General features: G+C 42.3%; 1 pseudogene; it reads right to left on the bottom strand.

The window, feature by feature from the left end:
- Positions 1-683: 683 nt before the first annotated feature.
- LOC112401408 (ferritin light chain pseudogene) lies at positions 684-1287 on the bottom strand (annotated as a pseudogene).
- Between the last annotated feature and the right edge of the window lie 9586 nt (positions 1288-10873).

Below are 10873 nucleotides of genomic sequence, written 5' to 3'. Positions count from 1 at the left end.
TTGGCTAATTTCCTTAATTTATTTAGTATGTTTCCATAAAGAAAGTGATCTGAGCTGAATTAATCTGGTAGAAAAACCAGAGTTATCCATGAAGAGGTAAATTGGGGGGGGGTTGGCGGGGATAGTATGAACCACCCACTTACTTAATATGAATGCAATTCCAGATTGCATGGATTTTGCAGGTCTTACAACAAACTTCCTTCACTTTACGTTTTCATTAACCTTTAGCTTTTTTTTTTTTTCCATGCTTCATGAAACACACTTAGGACCTCTGTATTGCTATTATGGGAATGTGACGTAAGATGTGTCATCCTCTGTTTTTTTCAGATCATGACTTCCCTCCCTCTCTATTATGTCTTTTTTTCTTTCTTTTTTAAAAACATTCTCTGTGGTTCTATTTAGACTTCTCATGTTTATTTCTCATCTGACACTCAATTTACTTTTCTAAATGGAGATAATTTCACTTTCATTTTCTCATTATTTGAGTAATACATCCCTGTAAAAATGCAGAAAACCAAAGCTCTATTTTTTTTTTTCTGCAAAAAGCTTTATTGTTTCCATTTGGTCCACATCTTGGGACAGGGCTCCAGGGTGGTTAAAAAGCTGCCTAGTGGCTGCAGAGCGGGGCTCCTCAAAGCCTGCTGGGCTTTGGAGGCTCCTGGTGGTTCTGGAGAGTGAGCCTCTCAAAGAGATATTCCCCCAGCCCAGCCCAGCCCAGCCTGGGGGCCAGCCGGCGGGCCAGCCGGCCTGCGGAGGTTAGTCACGTGGTCGCCCATTTTCTTGATGAGTTTCACCTGCTTCTCCCGGAAGCGGCTCTCCCGGAAGTCACAGAGGCGGGGGTCTGCGGGGGCACAGCCCAGGGCAGGCAGGTCCTCAAGGGTCTGGTTCAGGTTCTTCCCCGCTAGCATGACGGCTCCGACAGCGTCTTGGGTTTTACCCCACTCATATTGGGGAGGCTTCTGCTCTTCCTGGAAGAGAGGGCGGCCGACGCACTGGTTTTGCATTTTCAAGACGCTCGGCGCCCTCGTGCTTCTCCTCGGCCAATTCCCGGAAAAGTGGCCCACGCTCTCCAGAGCAACATCGTCGAAATAGAAGCCCAGAGCGAGGTAGGTGTAGGAGGCTCTTAGATGCATGTTGGCCAGGTGTTTGCCTCCACCTCGGTGGAGTAATTCTGAGGAATCCGGGAGCTCGTGGTTGATCGGTAATGAGGAGTTAAGCTCCAAAAAAATGGTGTTGGCTGGTCCCTGTGACCGAGGGTAGCGGAGTGGCTGATTCCAAAGGCTGTGACTGGAAAAAAGGTTGGAGGGTGGTGGGAGGCAGGAGCAAGGGGTGTCCCTGGGTCTGTTCTGTCCAAACGCTGTTGAAACAAAAGACAGATCCGCGGGACCTCGGAGCACACTGTCCAAAGACCTTCTTTTTTTTTTTGCGGTACACGGGCCTCTCACTGCTGTGGCCTCTCCCGTTGCGGAGCACAGGCTCCGGACGCGCAGGCTCGGCGGCCATGGCTCACGGGCCCAGCCGCTCCGCGGCATGTGGGATCTTCCTAGACCAGGGCACGAACCCGTGTCCCCTGCATTGGCAGGCGGTCTCTCAACCACTGCGCCACCAGGGAAGCCCCAAAGCCCTTCTTTAACAGCACTTTGTAGAGAGAATTTCACTGGCCCTTTATTAAGGGTTTTTGGTAAATATAATTACAAATTTCTCTTTTCCTCTCTCTCTCTATACACGTATCTAAAGTTGTGTGTATAATATGCACATGTATTTATGTATGTGAAGTATGTATGTGTACTGCATACACACGTATGCATTTATAAAAATGCAATCATATAATTATAAGAAGGTGTGAGCAAAACAAAACTGTTCTTTACTAATAATACACAGCCATGTCTATCTCTCTAAGAGGTGGCAACATTTCTTTCTGGATCAGATAACCTTTTGCTTAGCAAAATACATTCATAGGCTATTTGTCAACAAAATGGTGGTCTCTGTACAAGTCCTGAAGGTAGAAAAATTGAAACAAAGAGAATTAAATTCCACTCATTTAAAAAAAAAAAGAATGTGAGAGCTCTGAGGAGCCACTGTGGAAAGAGGCAGAGGGGCTCTGGAGGAAAGAGAGCTAGCTAGCAAATTAGCTAGAGACAAACTAAGAGCCAGTGGCAGTTACAGAGGGATTTAAAAAAATGATGGCCGAAATCCAATCCTAAGTGACTGTCACTACAAAAATGTTGTGAATGCCGCCTTCCCTGCCTCTGCCCCATCACTCTTTTCTAAACCATCTATAGAGGAGTTCATATACTATATTATCTTTTGTCTGAGGTACTTTGTGGAGTGAAGGCACTGGGATGGTATTCAACGTGGCCTCATACTGTCTAGAAGAGCACAAGAAGGGAGAGATTCAGAGTAGTGGTGGAGAATTCAGCATGAGCTAGAAACTGGAACCAGAGTTTGTGAGAAGATATGTAAGCTGGGACTTGAATGTGGATCCCTGCTCTTAATCACTGGAGTCCTGAGCGTGGTAGCCTCCATCCTTCCCACATACTAGCCTTTATTGCCCTTAGCTATAGTCCAGTACCAATATTATTTACCAACTAGTATTGCATCCCTAGTCATTTAGGGGTTTCTTAATTCTATTTATTATTGTATCCTCACCTCATACTTGTTCTCGAATTCTTCAATCCAGCTTTGATAGACTGTTAGCAAATGCTATCTCTCCCTTTTCATATCATATAGGGTAGGACCTTTTGAGTCATTCTTATCATCATTAAAACAATATTTGAGGACATGATTTGGTTGATGACAGGCACAAATGTTAGAACTGCCTAAAATTAGCTAAAGGGTCTGGTACACACTGAGCCCTAAAATTAGTAACATCTTTTTTTTTTCCTTTTACTCTGTATTCAAAAAAGCTATTACCAAGAGCAGGGCAATGAATGGGGCTGAAGAAACAGAGTTTGGTTAAAAAAGAAAATAATATGGAGCTATTAGAGCCCAGATTCCCTGTTCCACTCTGCCCAGACAGTAGACTACCCTTTCCTATGCACCCCTGACAAGAGACAGGATATTTATTTTCTGGAGAAAGGACACTGTCATGCTTGCAAAGACTCAAAATATTCTCAGATAGCCTTCCCCGGGGAAAATTCTGGAGGGTGTACTCCTATAAACAATTGGTTAGAAAACAACAAAAAAAAACCAAACATGGAATTCAGGAATGCGCACTCCAACACAGGAGACTTGCAAAGGAAAAGACCTAGAATAACAGTTGAATAGCAGGCTGAGAAATGAAGGTCTGGAATGGAGTAAAGTGGGTGGAAAGCTCTGGGAGGGAGATCTTTAGGGAAGAAAGAAAATGGAACTGATGTGTTTGGGTAAATGGAAAATATTATTCACAGGTGTGTGGCAGAGATGTTGAACCATTTGAAAAATATGAACAAAGCTCACTTAGAAAACCAGGCAAAAACAGGTAAACAAACAAACCCAAGGCAGTGATTGACTCCAAGGACTATGAAGGCTTGTCCAAAAAAGAAGGAATATTCATAAAATACAGGTTGGCTCAGAAGCATCATAAAATGTGTAGATAATGTCTAAAATGTGTAAGTTAAGAAAGAATAGTATAGGTCTATTATTTATAAATATGGAAGTAAATATTAAGGAAAACATTTAGAAGAGTTGAGTGTTGGCTGTGGAGAGTTGGTCTGAAGTATGCAGAGAGGTTAGGCAGAGGAATGTAATTTTTCATTATGTCATTAAATTAAGTGTACTCTTTTGCATTTAAAACCATGCACTGATACTGTTTTGATAAACATTAATTTAAAAAGTCAGACAGTATATTTTTTTATACAGCATGGCCCATAAACACAACCCAGACTTCATTTGGTGTTCAACTGAGAACTTTTCAATATTGAGGGAAAATGGTCTGTTTTGGAATCACTGAGAGATAGTACAATGATAGAATATCAAGTAGAGTAGACTTTGACCGATTTAAATGGTTTTTTGTGATAGTTTTTAAGACAGGCAATTTTTCCTTAACTTACTATGTAAGATTGGACCCTACACTAATAGAGACTAAGGTTGCCAGACTTAGCAAAAACAAGCAAGTAAGCAGGCAAGCAAACAAGCAAAAGAAAAAGCAAAACAAACTAGGATGGTCAGTTACATTTGAATTTCAGATAAACCATACATTTTAAAGTATATATCAAATACTGCATAGGATATACTTACACTAAAATACTGTTCACTGTTTTTCTGAAACTCAAATGTAATTGGGTGTCCTGTATTTTATGTGGCAACCCTATTAGATGCTCAAAAGATAATTGTTGGGCCTCTTTTTTTCTTCAGGACCCATTATGATCTGTCATCCAAGAATTATCAAAACCTGCTTGCAATCTGTCTCTATTTTCAAGCTCTATCAGCTTTTGGGATTAATGAGTTCCATAAGGTGACTAACTACCTGTAAGTCCAGAAGAATGAGTCTATCTGTGCTCCTCTGTCATAAATTTGTCTGTAACTTGACAATGGTCAAACTAATGACCTGGATGCAAAACCTTAAGGGCAAATCCAGGAACAAGTCATGGTAAACAAATCTGATGTGTGACATGGAATGACATATCTGAATAAGTTGGCATATACTTGGTAGAAGGTGGTGACCTTGTCTTAAGACTGTCAGACATAAAGTTGATCTTGTCCTTCCTTTGAACTCAGGCTCAACATCTTAATAGTCATGGCTGTTACCAATCAAGCTTTTATCCCAAGTCAGTCCATTTTTTTGTTAGAATATTTCCTTGGGACCTCTTTCACCTTTAATATAATTGCAGAGTAATTCATTCTTCTTCATTGGCAATTAGCTGGTCAGGGTTGGTATGCCCAGTTTTCAAATCCTTTCCAGAATTCAACTCTTCAAACAGCCTGGAGAAATCAAAGAAGCCATAAAGTGGTCAGTTGCATGCCTCTGCTTTTCAATTATTTCCAGCATGGTAAAGAGTCTATCTGTAATGGACTTAGGAGTATTAAATCCTTAACTTTAAAATGTGGTGTTTTCTGGTTATCAAAGAACTTTTTCTGAAATGAAATGTATCCTGCTATAATTACTTCCCTAGCTTATGCTGCTCTTTTTTCCCCCCTCCTTCCTCTCCTTTATAAAAGGCAGAATAATTTTCTCCTCATAATTCCAATCTCTTTGATTTTCCATATCTAGCCAAAATGTCAATAAGCCTCTCTGTTAGAAGATTATTGGCTTTTAAAAGTTTTGTAGCTTCAGCAATTTTATTCCTTTCATATTTTTCAATTTAATCAGTATCAGTCATTTTATTCATCTTCTGATAATTCACCCCAAACTGTAAGATCTAAAATGGCTTGTGTGGGCTTCCCTGGTGGCACAGTGGTTACGAATCCACCTGCCAGGGCTTCCCTGGTGGTGCAGTGGTTGAGAATCTGCCTGCTAATGCAGGGGACACGGGTTCGAGCACTGGTCTGGGAGGATCCCACATGCCATGGAGCAACTAGGCCCGTGAGTCACAACTACTGAGCCTGCGCGTCTGGAGCCTGTGCTCTGCAACAAGAGAGGCCGCGATAGTGAGAGGCCCGCACACCACGATGAAGAGTGGCCCCCGCTTGCCGCAACTAGAGAAAGCCCTCGCACAGAAACGAAGACCCAACACAGCAAAAATAAAAATAAATAAATTAATAAACTCTTACCCCCAACATCTTCAAAAAAAAGAATCCGCCTGCCAATGAGGGAGACACGGGTTCGAGCCCTGGTCCAGGAAGATCCCACATGCCGCGAGCAACTAAGCCCATGTGCCACAACTACTGAGCCTGCACTCTAGAGCCTGTAAGCTACAACTCCTGAGCCTGTGCGCCACAACTGCTGAAGCCCGTGTACCCTAGAGCCTGCACGCCACAACTAGTGAGCCCACGTGCTGCAACTACTGAAGCCTTCATGCCTAGAGCCCGTGCTCTGCAACAAGAGAAGCCACTGCAATGAGAAACTCGCGCACCTCAACGAAGAGTAGCCCCTGCTTGCTGCAACTAGAGAAAGTCTGCGTGCAGCAACGAAGACCCAAGGCAGCCATAAATAAATAAATAAATAAAAAGAATAATAAAAAATCACTTGTAAAACAAAATAAAATGGCTTGTGTTTTATATATATGTGTATGTGCACACGAGTGTGTGTTTCAAAAATAACATATGTTGGGGGAAGACAGGGTACTAGAGTAAGTTGTTGAGTTTTGTTCAAAGATTCTAAAATATTACCTTGGGCAGATCTGAAGGATGGTGAGATGTTTTGGAAAGTAGCGCTAGAGAACACACTATAGGCGGTGAATTTGTGTGTGTGTGTGTGTGCATGTGAGCATGCTCGTGCGAGAAACTCTAAATAAAAATAATCCTAGGCTTCTCTGGTGGCGCAGTGATTGGGAGTCCGCCTGCCAATGCAGGGGACACGGGTTTGAGCCACGGTCTGGGAATATCCCACATGCCGCGGAGCAGCTAAGCCTGTGCGCCACAACTACTGAGCCTGCGCTCTAGAGCCCGCGAGCCACAACTGCTGAAGCCTGCGTGCCACAACTACTGAAGCCCATACGCCTAGAGCCTGTGCTCTGCAATAAGAGAAGCCACCGCAATGAGAAGCCCACGCGCTGCAACGAAGAGTAGTCCACGCTCACCACAACTAGAGAAGGCCTGTGTGCAGCAACGAAGACCCAACTCAGCCAAAAATAAATAAGTAAATAAATTAATAATAATAATCCTGTGGTGGAAAGAGTCATATAGATCCAAATTTGAATCCAAGCTCTATGATTTTCTGTCTGTGTCATCAAGACTGTCCCTTTAGCTCTTCTGATCCCAAATTTTCTCAACTCTAAAGTTGTAATAACAGCATCTACCTTGTAGATTGGGCTAAAATGAGATGAGAATAAAGTTTGCATAACGTCTGCCACAAACTTGTCACATAATAAAATGTAGCTATTCAGAAAGTACTTCCACACAAAATACCATTTTTGGGGGTCAACCCCAGATCCACCACCCCAGCCTGTGTTGTTGGCAGAAAATATCTCAGCCTCAGCACAGATAACTTGCTTCACACCTCAGGGCTTCTAGCTAGACACACAGGACTTAGAGCTTACGAATTCTGATACTCTCTGTTCTTTCTGATATACTGCAGCACCTCATGACTTCAGTGGTATGGAGAATTTTTTTAAAGCATCTGCCTTCCCTGAATTAAAAAGTCCTGCATTGTGCTTTCACTAGATTATCTGAGGAGGTTTGTTGTTTTTCAAGTCTGTCTTGTACTTCTGTGAGCTTTTGGAAACTTTTCCATTGTAGAGTATACCTGTGGGGGCTCTCTGACCCTACAATGAATGGAGAATGGTTAAATAAAATCATCAAATATGAAAAATAATGAAAAAAGAGATTTGTTCTATGCTAAAGGTTGATGTGCATAACATCTGTGATTTGGAATTGTGAGAATATTTGTTGCTACCTACCAGGTGCAAGAAGCAGTATCCTGAATTACCACGGAAGGAGACACTGGGCAGTGCAGACTTGTGGTGAGGGCAGGAAGGGTAGAAGTGTGTTCGGCAGTGACAGTGTAGTCTGGCTGAATTGCCAAGGGGTGTTATTGGTTGGTGCCCTTTAAGAGACTTCAGTAAGTTGAAGCCAGATTTGTTTCACCTGCCTCTGAGAGATGCTATAAACAAGGTTAGGTGCTTCTGAGGAGCCATTTGCCCCGCGGCTCTTCTGCAGTTTTTGTATCTCTGACGTAGAAGCTACAGAATTGGACTTCCCTGGTGGCGCAGTGGTTAAGAATCCACCTGCCAATGCAGGGGGCACGGGTTTGATCCCTGGTGTGGGAAGATCTCACATGCTGCTGAGCTACTGAGCCCATGCACCACGACTACTGAAGCCCGCACGCCTAGAGCCCGTGCTCCGCACCGAGAGAAGCCACTGCAATGAGGACTCTGCGCACCACAATGAAGAGTAGCCTCCGCTCGCCACAACTAGAGAAAGACCACGGGCAGCAACGAAGACCCAACACGGCCAAAAATAAATAAATAAATAAATTAAAAAAAAAAGCTACAGAGAGTATTTACATAGATTTCACCTGAGAAGTGGGAACAAACAACCATGCTGGTGGGTGCTTTTCTCTTGGGGAATCCACTTGACTGTGGATGAACCTATCAATTGCCTACAGTAGACAAAGACTTGCCTTTTTTCCAAAAACAGAATCCAAATTTTACTTGGGCAGTAACGTGACTAGGCTTAGCGGTGAATCGTGATTGGTTGAAGCCATGCCTTTGCCACCTACCCATGTACTAGGGGAGTCATTGATACAATTCTTGCTGATTAGGTGTAAATGAAAGTCAGCTGAGGCACCTTGGAAAGCAGAACTTGTGCGTACCACCCTGCTCTCTTCCTGAATTGTCAATGTGATGCCAGAAGCTACAGCAGTCATCTTGTAACTATGAAGCAACAAGCATGAAGACAAAAGGACAAAAGGTAACTGTGAGAATGAAAGCTAGCAATTACCGACTTTCATACTTCTTGGGTAAGCCATGGAGAGTTGGGTTTTCTATTACATTAAGCCAAAAAGCACTCCTGATTAGCCCTGTTTGGTAATCGCCAGTGGAGTAGGTTTTGAGTCTTTTTGCCTTTCTTTCCTCATATAATTTTAATTTTCTTATTCCTGCTTTGGAATAACCTTCAACTCTTTTATCCATCCTTCCCATGGTATCTATGAGGCCGCACAGTAAAATAAAAAAAGAAGCTATTGGATTCAGAAGGCTTGAATATGATTATCTTCTGTTTCAGGGGTATGACCATCAGTGAGGATTTAAATCTTGAAGGCTTAGTTTTCTCATCTGTAAAATGAGGAGGATGATGACAACCACATCCACACTAATGATAATAGCCTGACATGTGTTGCTCATTTATGAAATGCCAGGCACTGAGCCAAAGAAATCTTTGACATTATCTAAGGCTTCTCAACACGATGATGGTGTAGATAGTTAAAAACTTTCTAGTGTTTTGATGAGAAAACGAAAATTTATAAAAGTTAAGTTGTTTAAGTTTTGTGATGTTGAACTCATCTCTTTCAGCTGTTTATTCAATATCAATGTAGCCAGCCTCCAAGGAGGCCCCCAGTGATACTGGCCCCCTGGTAGTCATGCTGTAGTGGTCTCCCACAGTGGCCCAGGTTATATCTATGTGACCAAGAGCATACAGCAGAAGGAGTGGTCTGTCACTTTTGAGATGAGGTTCTCTTCTTCATCACTTGCTCTGGGGCGAGCTAACTGCTGGGTTGTGAGGGCCCTCAGAAGCACATAGAGCCATCCACGTAGAAAGGTACCGAGGCTTGCCAAACTGTAGATTCTTCAGCCCCAGGCCAGCCTCAGTTGCCTGCAGCCCCAGCTGACAGCAGCTTTATGAGAGACCCTGAGTCAGAGCCACACAACTAAGCTGCTCTCAAATTCCTGACCCACAGAAACTATGAGATAATAAATGTTTGTTGTTTTAAGATGCAAAGTTAAGGGCTAATTTTCTGTGGAGTAATAGACAACCAATACAGTCACCTCAGGGAGTGTTTCCCTGACTCTCCTACTTAAAATTGACTCCTTCCCCTGCTATCACAGAACTCACCAGCCTCCTTATACTTCTTTTTTCTTAGCCCTTACCACCTAAAGCCTCTGAAGACAGGAGTTTCTTGTCTGTTTTATTTAACGCTGTGTCCTCAGCGCCCAGAGTGGTTCATGGCCCATACTAAGGGCAGTCAGTATTTGTGAAATGAACAAATGTCCTGCTCCACAGTCTCTACTGTTAACAGTCTTCTTTTGTCTGCTTCCTGTCTCATATGCAAAATAATATATAAAAATACCTACTGGAAGGTCTGTTTTTGTTTACAAATTTGAATGGCCTTTTGCAGTAGGATACTACCAACTTTAAGCCATATTTCTGTTAGTACTTGTCCCTACTAAAATGCTTCTCAATCTGGAAATCAATAAGATGGAAGGAATTTTAGGTACGATGTCTATTAGAACAAGTAGATCCCAATTCTAATTCCATCTCCACGTCTCATTTATTTGTGACCGTGAAGAACAGAATTTCTTCCAGCTTACTTTTTCTCACCTCTTCAGTTTCCTTTTTATTCAAACACGTCTTATTCAACTTTATCTTAGAGAAAAAACATACTCCTTTCATAGTTTCTAAAAATTGTTCCTATTTTGTCTTCACTTATACTGTAAGTTTTGACTAATAACTTCCAATAATGATCTTAGGGGAAAATAAAGGCCAGAAGGGTCGTAATTGCTTGATCTTCTCATGGGGCCCAGAGTTAAAGGAGCCTAGACGACATACTTGGAAACTTACAAAGCTGTGTTCAAGGGCTCACACTGACCATCACAATGGAATTTGTTGAAGAGTTAAGGCCAGTGGCATCTACCCAAGGCTTTGATGTGGAATAATTGCTAATTTAATGAGGCTTTTAGGTTGAAGGCATTATCTCGCCCAACAAAGTCTTTTCTATGGAAGACGGTGGAGTAAAGTGTGATGTGGCAGTAGAGTTTAATCCCCACTAGCAGTTTGGGAAAGAATTATTCAGAACATACTTCTCGGCTGCTCAATACCAGCTATTCTTTGTCATCTCTTCTTTGTTCTAAGAAGTTTTGATAATATTTGGGTCATTCTCTGCTCTTGTTAATATTCAGCACTTCTGTTTTAGTTTACACCCTTCATGTTTCTCAAAGTAACTTTGGTCAAATTTTGTGTTAATGGCTATCTCGCATCCTTCAGTATTTATCTGGGTCTTTCTCCCCATCTCTTTCTCTGTCCCTTTCTCATTCTGTATCTGTATCTTAGGAAGTTTTTTTTTTTTTTTTTTTGGGGG

Source organism: Neophocaena asiaeorientalis, unplaced genomic scaffold, assembly GCF_003031525.2.
Source record: "Neophocaena asiaeorientalis asiaeorientalis breed wild unplaced genomic scaffold, Neophocaena_asiaeorientalis_V1.1 scaffold495, whole genome shotgun sequence".
NCBI lineage: Eukaryota > Metazoa > Chordata > Mammalia > Artiodactyla > Phocoenidae > Neophocaena > Neophocaena asiaeorientalis.
The sequence above is the reverse complement of the archived record's forward strand: the minus strand, read 5'-3'. Positions and strand labels throughout refer to the sequence as shown.